Source organism: Somniosus microcephalus, chromosome 20 (genome assembly GCF_052327205.1).
Source record: "Somniosus microcephalus isolate GS21.2 chromosome 20, FLI_Smic_1.0, whole genome shotgun sequence".
NCBI lineage: Eukaryota > Metazoa > Chordata > Chondrichthyes > Squaliformes > Somniosidae > Somniosus > Somniosus microcephalus.
This window is the reverse complement of record NC_141006.1, coordinates 18829591-18847901: the sequence shown is the minus strand read 5'-3', so window position 1 is coordinate 18847901 and position 18311 is coordinate 18829591.

Genomic DNA, 18311 nt, shown 5'->3' with positions numbered 1-18311 from the left:
CGTAGACAGCGTTTCTGGTATATGTGCTCTATGGTCGGTAGCCGGGTGCCGGTAATGCGTTGGGCAGTTTTGACTACCCGCTGCAGGGCTTTCCGGTCATAGTAGCTACAGCTGCCATACCATACTGTGATACAGTTTGTCAGGATGCTCTCTATAGTGCAGCGGTAAAAGTTAGAGAGGATCAGGGGTGACAGGTTACATCCCTTCAGCCTCCTTAGGAAATATAGGCGCTGCTGGGCCTTCTTCACCAGGGAGGAGGTATTGAGGGACCAGGAGAGGTCTTCTGTGATGTGGACTCCGAGGAACTTAAAGCTGTCCACCCTTTAGAGAGAGACGGACACCAATAGAGGAAGACGGACACCAATAGAGAAAGACAGACACCAATAGAGGAAGACAGACACCAATAGAGAGAGGCAGGCACGAACAGAGAGAGACAGACACCAAAAGAGAGAGACAGGCACCAACAGAGAGAGACAGAGACCAATAGTGAGTGTGACAGACACCAATAGAGAAAGACAGACACCAATAGAGGAAGACAGACACCAATAGAGAGAGGCAGAGACTAATAGAGAGAGACAGACACCAATAGAGGAAGACAGACACCAATAGAGAGAGACGGACACCAATAGAGAGAGACAGAGACCAATAGAGAGAGACAGTGACCAATAGAGGAAGACAGACACCAATAGAGAGAGACAGAGACCAATAGAGAGAGACGGACACCAACAGAGACAGAGAGAGACCAATAGAGTGAGACAGAGACCAACAGAGAGAGACAGAGACCAATAGAGAGAGATGGACATCAATAGAGGGAGACAGACACCAATAGAGAGAGATGGACATCAATAGAGAGAGGCAGAGACTAATAGAGTGAGACAGAGACCAATAGAGAGAGACAGAGACCAATAGAGAGAGACAGGCACCAATAGAGAGAGACAGACACCAATAGAGAGAGACAGAGACCAATAGAGAGAGACAGACACCAATAGAGACAGGCACCAATAGAGAGAGAGACAGGAAGAGAAAGGGAATGACAGAGCAATGTATGGTACATGTGTGCATGAGTTTATGTTTATGCGTACACGAGTGTGAATGTATGTGCATGTGTGTATGTATGCAGGTCTGTGTGAGTGCATGTTTATATCTGTGTGTATGAGGGGGAGAGAGAAAACACACAAACAGGTCTCGGGGTTTTCGATCTTGTTATACACCGTCAGTAGGGAAGAGCCATTCTTGTTATAAACGCAGTTCTTAAAGGCGGAGGCAGAGTATTCTTTCCCTCAGACCATGTACAAACTGTACTGCCGTGAACTTTGATTTATTTAATCTGCTGAGGGAGGTGAGTAACCACACAGAAAATTACCATAGAATTCGTCCTCTCCTGAATAACACTAAGCTTGCTTTATTCAATCCTGACCAGTCACATTCTGCAGCTGATTGTTGAGTCAACCTCCTTGCTTCTGAGGTTCATAGTAACTCATTTCAAGTAAGACATTCACGACACAGTTGATTATACAGAACAGACTTTATTCATACAGCATTAGTGATCAATCTATACAGCACAGGGTAGCTTCAGTGTTCTCTCTCTCTCTCTCTCTCCAGCTACAAAACTAATCCTGGAAAACCCTCCTTCTTATAAACTAGTTGTTCACTTCAACAGCACATTTCACACATAAGACTTCATGATTTATCTGTTTTTCAGACCTTCCCCAGAACAGCTTATTTACCTAAATTGTAACAGACATCCATTCTATACTATGGTTAATTGATCCCTCTGCCTACGTTTATTACACTAATCACTACAGTTATACATTAATCACTCCTGGTTGATGTTTTTCCGGTCATGTATCTCCTTGCACAGGCATTGCTTGCAGATGATAAGAGACATCTGGAGCATAACAGAACTCATCCCTCTCTCAGTCATAGGCACCCCACTCTTCTCCTGTTATCCATAGAAAGCCTGTTGCTCATCACCAGTTACAGCCATACAGTTCAGTTTGATTAACTCTTACCTTTCCAACACGTCCAAGGCCTAGAAATTGGGTTGGGGCGCCAAAGTGGTGCAAAAGTCGCCTGAGTGCAGGATTTAGCGCAGCGTTCGAGGCTTCAGCGATCGTCAGATATTCAGTTTCACTGCCCCTCGAGGGACACGGGGCGAGGCTCGAGGCGCTCCGCGTCCCTCTTAGGGCGCTGAAACTGAATATCGCTGCGCAACGTGCCGCAGCGCCACACGCGGTACTGCAGGCCTTCCTCCCATTGTTAAGGGGGAGGTGCCTGCAACAGCGCGATCCCCGCTCGCGAGTGCCGGCAAACGAGCCTGGCACCAAGGAGCAGTGCCGTGTGTAATGTATGTACCTTTAAGGGGAGAACTACTTTTTACAGCTCCTGTATACTGTAGTACCGGCAGTGACCACACCTGTATATAAACCCTGAGTAGTGATCTGTACAGTTAGTTCTAGAGTAACCCTCATTCAGTAAACACCTGTTGATCGTTCTCTGCAGTCTTTTGTCTGATTATTGAAGGACACAACATTAAGATACACGGATCTAACACCGGGCTCTCGGGAAACAGCCGGCAATGCTGCGGCGGGGGGGGGGGGGGGGTTAGGAGGCCGGGGACGGAGGTGCTGACAGGCGGCCACCGAAAAAGGCGGCTGCCCCGCACCTCCATCTTAACTTACGCCGCTGCCTGCACAGTAAGGCCCCGTGAACCGGGCGCGGGTAGCGAACGGCGCAACTGCGCCGTTCGCTACCAAATATCGCGAACGGGGCGCGAATGGGGCGCTGCGCACACCGATGACGTCATCGGTGGCGGCGCAGCGCAAAAGGCTAACGCCACCATTATCGCCCCAACTCAATATTGCGGGAGGCGCAGCCAGTGGCGCTACAGCCACTGCCTGCCTCTTTAGGCGCTAACAAGTGGCGCTACTCACCCAATTCCTCCCCCCAAATCTTATCGCCCCTCATGCTCCCAGCAGTACGGAGATCACCTGTTCCACAGAGTATTGGGTGATTCCCATCCATAACCTTTATTTTAGCTGCAGTCAACAACAACAACAACTTGCATTTATATTGCACCTTTAATGTAATAAAACGTCCCAAGGCACTTCACAGGAGCGAAATCAAACAAAATATGACACTGAGCCACATAGGAGATAGTAGGACAGGAATGAGGTAGGTTTTAAGGAGCGCCTCAAAGGATGAGAGTGATGTAGAGAGGCGGAGAGGTATAGGGAGGGAATTCCAGAGCTTAGGGCCTCGGCAGCTGACGTCATGACCACCAATGGTGGAGTGATTAAAATTGGAGATGCGCAAGAGGCCAGGATTGGAGGAGCGCAGAGATCTCGGAGGGTCGTAGGGCTGGAGGAGATTACAGAGATAGGGAGGGGTGAGGCCATTTGAACACAAGGATGAGAATTTTAATATCGAGGTGCTGCCGGTCTGGGAGCCAATCTAGGTCAGCGAGCACAGGGGTGATGGGTGAACGGGACATGCCCTCAACAAACAGATACTGAACTAATTATTTTTCTGAAGGAATGAATCAACACAGATCCATTACTATGTGGAGATTGTCTAGTCTCACTTAAGGCTTGTTAATTTTGCATTTGTCTCCTCCTATTGCACAAGCCCATATTAGCGTACACAACCAGCCTGAAGTAATCTGTTCATGTTATCCATTGTTCAAGCCTTTCAAAGACAGGTACAGTGGTAGAGTGCTTCTGGTTCATGACAAGCCAGTTGTGAGGTCAAATCCCATCGCAGCAAGATATGATAGTGAATTCATTATATCTGATAATCAGTAGGCTGGCATCAGAAATGACTGGCAGATTTTTGTAAAAACCCAATTGCTTCACAAATGCCTTGCCACCCACTCCTACCTGGGTGGCCAGTACATGACCCTAGTCTACACTATCTGGTTGACCCTAATGCCCTCTGAAATTGCCAAGCAATCCACTCAATTTGTATATCGGTGCAATTAAGGATAGGGGTGAGACATGTGGCTTTGGCAGTGTCACCCACACCCTGAGAAGGAATAAAGGAAATGTCTCTTTCAATATTTTTTACTCCATTGAAGATGACTTCAGTTCTGCGATCCTCTCCTCATCACTTAGAGCTTTGAGTCCCCAAATCATCCTTGTCACTTTTCTCTGAACCTTCGGTAATGCATCAATGTCCTTTTCAAGGTAGGCAACCCAAAATTGTACGAAACATTCGCAAATGTGGCTTTGATAATGAGCTTTACAATGGTTAAAATAACCCGGTTTAACTAACCAAATGGTCTCACAAGAACCCAATTTGATACATGACTGGCCTTGCTCAGATTGATTGCATCCAAACAGGGTGAGGTCAATAATGACCATCCAGTATCCTTTTCCACTTTCAATGAATGAACCCTTGCTCCCATGTTTATAGCCTTACATTTACCAACATTCAAAACCACAAGACAAGCCTTGGCCCATCTACTTAACCCATCTTTAATGACGGCATTTCCCCCATGACTCATCTCTCGGTCACATAGCTTGACATCAGCAGTAAATGTTGCATTAAATTCTTCTCTATTCTTTAGCAACAGTATGTCCATCACAGGAGCCTGAGCAGACCCTTGCTGACTCCAGTACTTAATATCATGCAGAGAACCTTTCCCAATTACCTATCCAATCCAGCTGCCTAATTTGCCATTAATTCCATGAGTTTTAACCTTCTTTGAAAGCCTCAAATATTTGCTGAAAATCCGAGTAAATGGCATGCTTTGGCTATCCCTCATCCACTAATTCAATAGCTCCTCAAAGAATCCCAGCAGGTTGCTGAAGCGTATTAGGAGACGAGCATCACTTTCAGAGGCTGAGATAACTTCATTAGCACTGGCATGAAGTTATCACAGACACATAATTAGTTCCAAAAGCGATGTTCTGAAGAAAAAAAATGTCCGGAAAGAATTCTGCTGCCATATGAAAAATATTATTGAGTCGCTCTCCTGTGGCATGCGGTGCTGAAGACTGTATATTCATTCGTTACAGCAGAGTAAAAGGTTTTCTCCCATCCTCCCGGCATCAGTGGTGCCAGTGTTCGCGTGCAGAAGGACAGATACTGATTGAAAATTGGAATTCAAGCATTTGACAAATGGCACACCTGATGATCTTTCTAATTGCCGCTGGACTCAGTTCGGCTTTTGGAAGCTCAGTCAATGTTTATCGGTAAATCCCCCAGGGACCTGCCAACTTATTGATGGTGTGGAGATGATGACTGCTGGTTAATCCTTCTCTGGCTGCCAGAGCGTTAAAGGCAGCTCATTGGGATCAACACCAGTAAAGCCCCAGCTGCAGGCTTATTATAGAGATAATCTCTGTTTGTATGGATTGGGCTGATTCAGTCAGAATGTTTTTAATTAAACGAATCTACCTCCAAAGCAGCGGACGGTTGGGAGAAGGATTAGGTGATGGGGGCGCTGAGGAGAAGGAGAAGGGGAGGGAGATGGACTTGCAAATAAGTACATATAACTTAAAAGATGCTGATATAATAGAATGATATTAGTGAGTGCTGCCATATAACTGTCCTAATTAAGGGAGGCCTCAATGTCAGCAAGTGCTGTTACTGAAAGTGCTGAGCTCAAAATCCATTGCATTTCTACATCAGGATATGGAGATCCACTCCAAACTGAGGGCGGAAAGAGTTTGTAGATTGCTGTACTTTTCTGACTTGGGAGTACCTTCATCACACGGACCACAGCGGCTCGAGAAGAAGGCCCAAGAGCAACTAGGGATGGGCAATACATGCTGACCTTATCAGCCACACCTACTTTCCCAGAAAGAAAGTTATAAAAAGTTTCCCTTGTGCCTCGGTGACAGAAGCTGAGCTTTACTATTACTGAAAATAATAATAATGCAACCGCTGTACGCTGTCGGGAAATGTCCAACCGGCTTTACCGACAGAGAGCCATCGACCCAACACATTCCCAATCACTTCCACTAATCTTAATAATTGTCTGCAATAATAAATAAGATTAATATGGAGGGAAGCATCATCGGAGGTCCCCTCCCCTCCCAGTCATGAACATGATGGAGTGCAAGTGTACAGAACCTACTGCAATACTCAGTAAAGTCATCACTGTCCTCCTTTTAATGAAACAGCATCTTACAGCAATGCAACAAGAATATAGGAAGTGTAGAGGGAGCTTTACTCTGTATCTAACCTGTGCTGTACCTGCCCTGGGAGTGTTTGATGGGACAGTGTAGAGGGAGCTTTACTCTGTATCTAACCCATGCTGTACCTGCCCTGGGAGTGTTTGATGGGACAGTGTAGAGGGAGCTTTACTCTTTATCTAACCCGTGCTGTATCTGCCCTGGGAGTGTTTGATGGGACAGTGTAGAGGAAGCTTTACTCTGTATCTAACCCGTGCTGTACCTGCCCTGGGAGTGTTTGATGGGACAGTGTAGAGGGAACTTTACTCTGTATCTAACCCCGTGCTGTACCTGCCCTGGGAGTGTTTGATGGGACAGTGTAGAGGGAGCTTTACACTGTATCTAACCCATGCTGTACCTGCCCTGGGAGTGTTTGATGGGACAGTGTAGAGGGAGCTTTACTGTGTATCTAACCCTTGCTGTACCTGCCCTGGGAGTGTTTGATGGGACAGTGTAGAGGGAGCTTTACTCTGTATCTAACCCGTGCTGTACCTGCCCTGGGAGTGTTTGATGGGACAGTGTAGAGGGAGCTTTACTCTGTATCTAACCCGTGCTGTACCTGCCCTGGGAGTGTTTGATGGGACAGTGTAGAGGGAGCTTTACTCTGTATCTAACCCGTGCTGTACCTGCCCTGGGAGTGTTTGATGGGACGGTGTAGAGGGAGCTTTACTCTGTATCTAACCTGTGTTGTACCTGCCCTGGGAGTGTTTGATGGGACAGTGTAGAGGGAGCTTTACTCTGTATCTAACCCGTGCTGTACCTGCCCTGGGAGTGTTTGATGGGACGGTGTAGAGGGAGCTTTACTCTGTATCTAACCCGTGCTGTACCTGCCCTGGGAGTGTTTCATGGTACAGAATAGAGGGAACTTTATTCTGTATCTAACCCGTGCTGTATCTGACCTGGGAGTGTTTGATGGTACATAAGAACATAAGAACATAAGAAATAGGAGCAGGAGTAGGCCAATCGGTCCCTCGAGCCTGCTCCGCCATTCAATAAGATCATGGCTGATCTGATCCTAACCGCCAATCTACTATCACAGAACCATCTCCTGAATCTAACAGAATTAGACACACAAAATAGGAGCAGGATCAGGCTACACGCCCCTGGGCCCGCTCTGCTACCCACAGGGCCATGTCCGATCCGAACCTAGACTCATGTCCAAATTCCTGCCCGCTCCCCGTAACCCTTAATTCCCTTTACTTCTAGGAAACTGTCTATTTCTGTTTTAAATTTATGTAATGATGTAGCTTCTACAGCTTTTTGGGGCAGCATATTCCATGGACCTACCACCCTCTGAGTGAAGTAGTTCCTCCTCATCTCAGTTTTGAAAGAGCAGCCCCTTATTCTAAGACTATGCCCCCTAGTTCTAGTTTCACCCATCATCGGGAACATCCTCCCCGCATCCACCCGATCCAACCCCTTCACAATCTTATATGTTTCAATAAGATCGCCTCTCATTCTTCTGAACTCCAATGAGTAGAGTCCCAATCTACTCAACCTCTCCTCATATGTCCATCCCCTCATCCCCGGGATTAACCGAGTGAACCTTCTTTGTACTGACTTGAGAGCAAGTATGTCTTTTCTTAAGTATGGACACCAAAACTGTATGCAGTATTCCAGGTGCGGTCTCACCAATACCTTGTACAACTGAAGCAATACCTCCCTATTTTTATATTCTATCCACCTAGCAATGAAAGCCAACATTCCATTGGCCTTCTTAATCACTTGCTGCACCTGCATACTAACCTTTTGAATTTCGTGCACCAGGACCCCCAGATCCCTTTGTACTTCAGTACTTTCCAGTTTCTTGCCATTAAGATAATAACTTGCTCTATGATTTTTCCTGCCAAAGTGCATAACCTCACACTTTCCAGTATTGTATTCCATCTGCCAAATCTCTGCCCACTTACTTAGCCTGTCTATGTCCCCTTGCAGGTTTTTTATGTCCTCCTCACTCACCACTTTCCCTCCCATCTTAGTATCATCTGCAAACTTTGATATGTTACACTCGGTCCCCTCCTCCAAATCGTTAATATAGATTGTAAAGAGTTGGGGACCCAGCAGTGACCCCTGCGGAACACCACTAGTTACTGATTGCCAGTCTGAGAATGAACCATTTATCCCAACTCTCTGCCTTCTGTTAGATAGCCAATCCTCTATCCATGCCAGAATATTACCCCCAATCCCATGATTTTTTATCTTAAGCAATAATCTTTTGTGTGGCACCTTGTCAAATGCCTTTTGGAAGTCTAAATACACTACGTCCACTGGTTCCCCTTTATCCACCCTATATGTTACTTCCTCAAAGAACTCCAGCAAATTTGTCAAACATGACTTCCCCTTCATAAAACCATGCTGACTTTGTCCGATTAAATTATGATTATCCAAATGTCCTGTTACTGTCTCCTTAATAATGGACTCCAAAATTTTACCTACCACAGATGTTAGGCTAACCGGTCTATAGTTTCCAGCCTTCTGTCTGCTGCCCTTTTTAAATGAGGGTGTTGCATTAGCAGTTTTCCAGTCTGCCGGGACCTTTGCTGAGTCCAGGGAGTTTTGGAAAATTATTACCAATGCATCCACAATCCCTACCGCCACTTCCCTCAAGACCCTAGGATGTAAGCCATCAGATCCAGGTGATTTATCCGCCTTGAGTCCCATTATTTTACCGAGTACCACTTCCTTAGTGATTTTGATCGTGTTTAGCTCCTCCCCCCTATTTGTCCAGTGTTGGGATATTCTTAGTGTCCTCTACTGTAAAGACTGATACAAAATATTCATTCAGTGTTTTTGCCATCTCCATATTTCCCACCATTAATTTCCCGGTCTCATCCTCTAAGGGACCAACATTTACTTTAGCCACCCTTTTTCTTTTTATATAACTATAAAAACTCTTACTATCTGTTTTTATATTTTTTGCTAATTTACTTTCATAATCTATCTTTCCTTTCTTAATCAATCTTTTTGTTATTTTTTGCTGTCTTTTAAAATTTTCCCAATCCTCTATCCTCCCACTGGATTTGGCTACCTTGTATGCCCTTGTTTTTAGTCGAATGCTATCCTTAATTTCTTTACTTAGCCACGGATGGCTGTCTTTTCTTTTACACCCTTTTCTTCTCAGTGGAATATATTTCTTTTGGAAGTTGTAAAATAACTTCTTAAATGTACACCACTGATCATGTATCGTCTTACCCTTTAATCTATTTTCCCAATCCACTCTACTCAATTCTGCTCTCATACCTTCATAGTCTCCTTTATTCAAGCTTAGCACGCTTGTTTGAGATCCAACCTTCTCACCCTCTAATTGAATATGGAATTCAACCATGTTATGGTCACTCATTCCAAGGGGGTCCTTTACTAGGACATTTTTAATTAATCCTGTCTCGTTACACAGGACCAGATCTAAGGTTGCTTGCCCCCTGGTCGGTTCAGTTACATACTGCTCAAGAAACCCATCCCTAATACACTCAATGAACTCATCCTCAAGGCAGCCCTGCCCAATTTGATTTGTCCAATTAATATGATAGTTAAAATCCCCCATAATTATAGATGCTCCCTTATTACAAGCCTCAACTATTTCCTGATTGATACTCCGTCCAACAGAGTTGCCACTGTTCGGAGGCCTATAGACTATGCCCGCTCGTGTTTTTTTCCCCTTATTATTCCTTACCTCCACCCAAACTGTTTCATTACCCTGATCTTTTGACCCAATATCATTTCTCTGTATTACAGTGATTCCTTCCTTTATTAATATAGCCACCCCGCCTCCCCTTCCTTCCTGCCTGTCCTTCCTGATCATTAAATAACCTGGTATGTTTAATTCCCAGGCATTGTCACCCTGCAGCCATGTTTCTGTAATGGCCACAAGATCATACCAATATGTAGTTATTTGTGCCATTAACTCGTCTATTTTGTTACGAATGCTACGTGCATTCAGATAGAGAACTTTCAAATATGTTTTGTGACACTTAGTTCCTGCTTTTGCCCTTTTTATTACTTTACCTTTTACTCCATACCTTCTGCCCTTCCTGACATGCTCTGGTTTTTAATTTCCCCACTGCTACCTATGTCTATGACCTTCTCTGTTGTCATTTTTATTATTTGCTCTCTAGTAACCTCCCCCCCACTAGTTAGTTTAAAGCCCTCTCTACAGTCCTAGTTATATGATCCACCAGGACTCTAGTCCCAGCACTGGCCAAGTGAAGCCCGTCCCAACGGAGCAGCTCCCTCCTGCCCCAGTACTGGTGCCAGTGTCCCAGGATGCAAAACCCATTTCTCCCACACCAGTCTTTGAGCCACGCATTTAACTCTCTAATTTTATTTGTCCTCGCCAAATTTGCTCGTGGCTCAGGTAATAATCCAGAGATTATTACCCTTGAGGTTCTGTTTTTTAATTTGACCCCTAGCTGCTCATACTCCTTTAACAGAACCGGCTTCCTAGTCCTATCTACATCGTTTGTACCAACATGGACCATGACAACTGGATCCAGCCCCTCCCACTGCAAGTTTCTTTCCAGCCCAGAGGAGATGTCTTTACCCCTGGCACCGGGTAGGCAACACAGCCTTCGGGACTCTCGCTCTCGGCTGCAGAGAACTCTATCTATCCCCCTAATAATACTATCCCCTACCACTACAACATTTCTATTTACTCCCCCCTCTTGAATGGCCCCCCGTTCCACGGTGCTGTGGCTAGGTTGCTCATCCTCCCTGTAGTCCCTGCTCCTGTCCCCACAGGGAGTAAGAACCTCGAACAGTGCAGAGGGAGCTTTACTCTGTATCTAACCTGTGCTGTACCTGCCCTGGGGGTGTTTGATGGGACAGTGTAGAGGGAGCTTTTGTCTCTATCTAACCCGTGCTGTACCTGCCCTGGGAGTATTTGATGAGACAGTGTAGAGGGAGCTTTACTCTGGATCTAACGTGTGCTGTACCTTCCCTGGGAGTGTTTGATGGGACAATGTAGAGCGAGCTTTACTCTGTATCTAACCCGTGCTGTACCTGCCCTGGGAGTGTTTGATGGAACAGTATTGTATGCTTCGCAAAATTCAGCAGTACCCCCCCCCAAAACCAAGAAGATTACCCTAAAGAAGGGATTGGTTTTTGGACTGTTATAAACCATGTCAGAATGGTATAAGAATGTTTGGCCTAAGGGAGATTTAAAAATCAAAGACCCCAGCATTTTGGTTTTTATTTTAAAAGCATGTTCGAGCCTGTGGAAGGAAAAAGGCAGCAACAAAGGAATTGGGATTGGCTTCTGTAAATGGGCAGTTTTGGGTATTGGCATTAACTGAGCTGTCTGGGGACTATCTAGACTGTCTCAGTCATTTTACATACTGACAATAGACCAACAGAAAAGCAGTTCCCGCCAAAATTACAGAATCATCCAAAACCTTGCATAATGCAAAACATGCCACCAACCAACAAAAGAACCTTGGCCCCCACAGGAAAAGACAACTTTACTGCAATTAAACAAGAGGTTAAACAATCGATGGGAGCATCCGGAAACCACTTCACATGTTCTTAAAACAACTTAAGGTCGATGGGACCATCCCGAAACCAATTAAACAATTCAAACCAATCAATATTAACGAGCCCGCCAAAACTAACAAAAAGCCAGAACTGATTTGGCGCGCAGATAAGCAGGCCTCAATCAGTATAATTGAAGGCCTGTTTCTCACAGAAGTGAGTTCAACAAAGGAGTTCAAGGAGTTCAGTCAAGTTCAGCAAGGAAAGAGTTCAAGTTCGAGGTTCGAAGGAATCGTCGACCCAGAAGAGGTCCACCAACATTGGGATCAAGAAGTCCATCTCGAAGCAGTTCTCCATCTCAAAGAAGTAACACACCATCACGGCAGACCAGAGCCCCACGAAACAAACAACCAAAAATATTACCAGCAACCGGGTAATATTGGGCCACCGTGACCAACAAGAAACCAACTTGGAAGAAACCAAAGATCCGCAAGTTTTTCCACTCTACAAACTATCCTGACTTACCCCTGGGTAAGATTTTACTGAAAAGACTCTAAACCCTACTTCTAACCAAAAGAAATTGGGTACTCACCTGATAGATCCAATACGCACTCTACCGCATCAGCGAACTCACGAAGACTGACCAGCTACGCAGGTGAAGTCCTCTACCATGTCTGGGGTACGGTAAGCCCCAACTGACACATCTAGAGAACCCCGAAATCGCGAACCTCTACAACTGTCAAAAGAAGTTGTTTTGGTGAGCATTATCCCTGGTCCTCTGGAGCCCAACTTAGCTAGTGAAGTGGGATTGGGAGGGGTGAAGTATTCCGTCTATTGTTATTTTCCCTCGTATATTCTGAAGTGTTCCCCTAACTTAGAGTGTTAAGATTATTGTGTTGTATATGTTCTTTTCTCAAATAAAGTTCTTATTGTTTTCACCAAAATTCAGTTGTCTGCTGCACTTTTCATCACAACCCCCAAATAAGTTCCAGGTCTAGAACCAAGGGAGTGGGAGCGATTCGAACCGCTCACATGTCAGAGGTGAAGCTGACCCACACACCCCTTACAGTATAGAGAGAGCATTACTCTGTATCTAACCCATGCTGTGCCTGCCTTGGAGTGTTTGATGGGACAGTGTAGAGGGAGCTTTACTCTGTATCTAACCCGTGCTGCACCTGCCCTGGGAGTGTTTGATGGGGCAGTTGTAGAGGGAGTTTTTCTCTGTATCTAACCCGTGCTGCACCTGCCCTGGGAGTGTTTGATGGAACAGTATAGAGGGAGCTTTACTCTGTATCTAACCCATGCTGTGCCTGCCCTGGGAGTATTTGATGGGACAGTGTAGAGGGAGCTTTACTCTGTATCTAACCTGTGCTGTGCCTGCCTTGGAGTGTTTGATGGGACAGTGTAGAGGGAGCTTTACTCTGTATCTAACCCGTGCTGCACCTGCCCTGGGTGTATTTGATGGGGCAGTTGTAGAGGGAGTTTTTCTCTGTATCTAACCTGTGCTGCATCTGCCCTGGAAGTGTTTGATGGAACAGTATAGAGGGAGCTTTACTCTGTATCTAACCCGTGCTGTGCCTGCCCTGGGAGTATTTGATGGGACAGTGTAGAGGGAGCTTTACTCTGTATCTAACCTGTGCTGCATCTGCCCTGGAAGTGTTTGATGGAACAGTGTAGAGGGACCTTTACTCTGTATCTATCCCATGTTGTACCTGCCTTGGGAGTGTTTGATGGAACAGTATAGAGGGAGCTTTACTCTCTATCTAACCCATGCTGTGCCTGCCCGGGAGTGTTTGATGGGACAGTGTAGAGGGAGCTTTACTCTGTATCTAACCCGTGCTGTACCTGCCCTGGGAGTATTTGATGGGACAGTGTAGAGGGAGCTTTACTCTGTATCTAACTCATGCTGCACCTGCCCTGGGAGTGTTTGATTGGACAGTGTAGAGGGAGCTTTACTCTGTATCTAACCTGTGCTGTACCTGGCCTGGGTGTATTTGATGGGGCAGTTGCAGAGGGAGCTTTACTCTGTATCTAACCTGTGCTGTACCTGCCCTGGGAGTGTTTGATGGGACAGTGTAGAGGGAGCTTTACTCTGTATCTAACCCGTGCTGTACCTGCCCTGGGAGTGTTTGATGGGACAGTGTAGAGGGAGCTTTACTCTGTATCTAACCCGTGCTGTACCTGACCTGGGAGGTGTTGGTACTAACGCTGCCTGCCTTAAAAGCAAAGTGTTCAATTTTCCAATCTTAACCTCCCATGACAAGCAGAAAGTTCGCACAATGCCAAATGAAAAGAATGATTCGAGTCACTGGTACAAAGAGCAGTGCACAATCTTGACAGCAGAAAGCCCTACTGGGAGCCATTTTCAATAAACCAAAACATGTGTCACATAACACACAAGTACAGTAGAATCACCCCATGTCACACCAGCGTTTGGCAAGATTAAAGTTAATTTTCTTTTGGCATTTTCAAATTTCATAACAAAAGTAATAAAAGTAAAGTTACCCGGCTTTCTTTGATCCCAGAAAGGTGAGTTGTGTGGATTTGAGTGCAGTCAGTGAGCTGAGGCTGACATGTTAAAATCCATTTACGTATCAATACTGACAGCATCAAGTAAAAAATATAATATAACAGAACTCAAAGTCAGCACGATGGAGATTTTCAGTAAATGAATTCTCTGGACGTGGAGAGTAAGTATGAAGCTGAGGGAAGGGCTGAGCGACGCACAATTGTTCTGTTATCGCCGCTCCTGTTTAATAACTAAATCGCTCCTGCCATATGCTTTATCTTTGCCGTTCCTCTATCAGATCGAAATGTGAGAATACCACAGCTTTAGATAATTACTTCTCTCTCTTTCATTCACACCTTCAAAAGGGGCCTATTTGATCTCGGGGCCTCACATTCAATAAATTCTGTTTGCGAGCCTGATAATCCTTTCATATTCCGGTGAATGGGTTTGCTAACCCTGCTAATGTCATTGTGAGGAATTCCATGACAAATGTGCCAATGCCAGCAACTCAAATCCTACAACAGGTAGCCAAGCATTTCTCTCTTGGTGCTAAAGGACAGGCCACAACTCAGCCAGTGGGCTTCTAAGCAAGGCATAGCAAGCCAACAAGACTTAAGCAAAATTCTGCATATGCTTGAAGTCAGAAATAAAAACAGAAAATGCAGGAAACACTCAGCAGGTCAGGCAGCATCTGTGCAGACAGAGTTAACGGGCTGTATTTTGCAACCCCCACGGGGCATTTTAATTAATTTTAAATATGTAATATTTAAAAAAAATTATTTCATGTGTTGGTGTATATTTTAAGTGATCCTCATTCATACTTATGACAGTTCCGTACGTACAGAACTTTCAAAAGTATGAATGGGGATTCCCTTCTTTTATTGGTTGGGCCAGCCCACGTGATCCCAGGAGCGCCTATGAACCGCTTGAGCCCCTGGGATACATGGGGCTCTGCTGGCGCGGACCCAGAGAGGCCCAGGAGCACAAGACTCCGTACCTCCCGGGCCACCAGGTACTTTCGTAGACATTTTGCAGGTTGGAGGCGTCCGCTCGCGGGAAGCCTCCGATCGCAAATGTTGGCCCAACGTTTCAGATTGATGAGCTTTCAATCAGCTTCTGATGAAAGGTCATTGACCTGAAACATTAATTCAATTTCTCCTTTTATGTTGGGGCAGTTCTGAGATGGTAATTCAATTTCACCTGTAAGTAATTGACTCTGGACCCATCATCCAAACTAATCTTTTTTTACACCTTGACACTGATGCCATTTTATTTTCTGATGAAGTTTGATTGGTGCCATCCCTTTTCCAAATTCAGTGCCAATCATGGTTAACGGAACTTGTGTGTACAGTGCACAATGTGCCAATTATATGACAGCTAATGGCACTGATTGCGAGAGTCCTTCTTTAACTCTCACCGTTGCTTTCAGTGGGCCCCTGGCCTTCACTCCTGTGCCTCGTCACCCTGGGTGTTGACCCTTTAGGGGTTTTACATGGTTACAGTTTTAGGTCGTGCCTGACAGCACTTGATCCAGACCAGAGGGAGTGCGATACAGAAAGAAATAGTGAAGCTATATTTTTCTAATTATACATTTCCGGGGTAGAATCATAGAATCATAGAATGGTTACAGTGTGGCAAAGCCACCAAGAGACTTGTTACCTTTAAGTGTTTGCTCTGTATAAACAGCGCGGGTTCGGTAAAATGGCGATCCAGCGTGATGATGTCATCACGCAGGTCATGTAACGTTCCCAATGGTGGGAAACGTGATGATGTCATGACGTCAGAGGGGAGAGGCGTTCCCCCTCTGTCCTCGTGGAGCCAGTTGGTGTACAGACCTGTATAGAGTTTCTCCTGCGTTTTTGTTTGTAACTTTTACTAGTGCATTAAACCACGTTTGGTTAACTGCTAGTTTCAGTCTCAGTACTTTCGTTAGGAGTTCAAGCACTCCTACATTGGTGACCCCGAATCCTCGTGGACGTTCTTCGCGGCGGAAACGGAACGCAGGGCCATGATGGAAGCCAACGCAGTGGCATTGAAGCTCCCCCAATTTTGGGAACAACAGGCGGCCTCCTGGTTCGTACAAGCGGAGGCGCAGTTCGAGCTCCGCAATGTCGTGCAGGATCAGACCCGTTATCTTTACGTGGTCTCCGCACTCGCCAGCTCAACGGCGTCGAGGATCATCAGCCTACTGGAGAACCCCCCGGCCACCGACAAGTATGTCACCATTAAGGCATGGCTAATGCAGGTATTCGGCCTTATGAAGGCAGAGCGCGCACGCCGCCTACTCACACTGCCCGGGTTAGGAGACTCCAAACCTTCGGAATTGATGAGCCAGATGCTCACACTCCTGGGGTCTGAACCGCAATGTTTCCTGTTCCGCGAATTGTTCCTCAGTCAACTGCCCGAGCAGGTGCAGGCGGCCCTCGCCAGATCGGACGCTGGGGATTGCATAACGCTCGCCGAAGAGGCGGATAAAATATACGCGGTCCGACAACAACACTGCGCCATCGCGAGACGCCCAGCCCCAAAGGGCCCTGCCTCGATGCCTCCAACAACCGGTTTCTGTTATTACCACGCTCGGTTTGGTGTGAAGGCCAGAAGCTGCCGTCCGCCTTGCAGTTTCGTGCCCAAAACACCGAACAAGCAACTGCGCGTCAAGAACACCAACTCCGGGGCGTGCCCCGCAGCCACGGTGGCGATCGGCGATTCCGGGAATTTAGGAGTCGTTCAAACAGGTTTGTCCGACCTCCTCTGCGATTGACTTTCCTTATTAAAGACAATTCTAGGGGGGCGTATGTGGCAAAGCCACCAAGAGACTCTGGCAGTAATGTATATAATTGCATTTAACAGGGGCTTGTTACCTTTAAGTGTTTGCTCTCTATAAACAGCGCGGGTTCGGTAAAATGGCGATCCAGCGCGATGACGTCATCACGCAGGTCACGTAACGTTCCCAACGGCGGGAAACGTGATGACGTCATGACGTCAGAGGGGAGAGGCGTTCCCCCTCTGTCCTCGTGGAACCGGTTGGTGTACAGACCTGTACAGAGTTTCTCCTGTGTTTTTGTTTGTAACTTTTACTAGTGCATTAAACCACGTTTGGTTAACTGCTAGTTTCAGTCTCAGTACTTTCGTTAGGAGTTCAAGCACTCCTACAACAGCACAGAAGGAGGCCATTCGGCCCATTGAGCCTGTGCCAGCTCTCTGTAAGAGCACTTCAGCTAGTCCCACTCCCCCGCCCTTTCCCTGTAGCCCTGCAATTTTTTTCCTTCGGCTACTTGTCCAATTCACTTTTGAAAGCCGTGATTGAATCTGCCTCCACCACCCTCGCAGGCAGTGCATTACAGATCCTAACCACTCGTTGTGTAAAAAAGATTTTCCTCATATCGCCTTTGGTTTTTCTGCCAATCACCTTAAATCTGTGTTCTCTGGTTTTTGATCCTTCTGCCAATGGGAACAGTTTCTCTCTATCTACTCTGTCCAGAACCCTCATGATTTTGAAGAGCTCTATCAAATCTCCCCTCAACCTTCTCTGCTCTAAGGAGAACAACCCCAGCTTCTCCAGTCTATCCACGTAACTGAAGTCCCTTATCCCTGGAATCATTCTCGTCAATCTTTTCTGCACCCCCTCTAAGGCCTTCACATCCTTCCTAAAGTGTGGTGCCCAGAATTGGAAACAGTACTCCAACTGAGGCCGAACCAATGTTTTATAAAGGTTCATCATAACTTCCTTGCTTTTGTACTCTATACCTCTATTTATGAAGCCCATGTGGGTGTCACTCGTAAGGCCGACATTTATTGCCCGCCCCGAGATGTACTGAGAAGGTGGTGGTGGACCTTCTTCATGAACTGTTTGTAGCAGCTTGATAAAACTGAGTGGCTTGCTAGACCAGATACTGAGGGCTAAATACTTCAGAATCTTTAGAGGAGTACAGAAAGTGCAGGGGTGCAATTAAAAATTATATTAGGAAAGCAAAGAGAGAGCATGAAAAATTCTTGGCAAGTAAAATCAAGGAAAACCCAAAGATGTTTTATAAATATATTAAGAGTAAGAGGATAACTAAAGAAAGGGTAGGGCCTATTAGAGATCATGAGGGTAATCTGTGTGGAGGTGGGCGACGTCAGTAGGGTTCTTAATGAAAACTTTGCGTCTGTTTTCACAA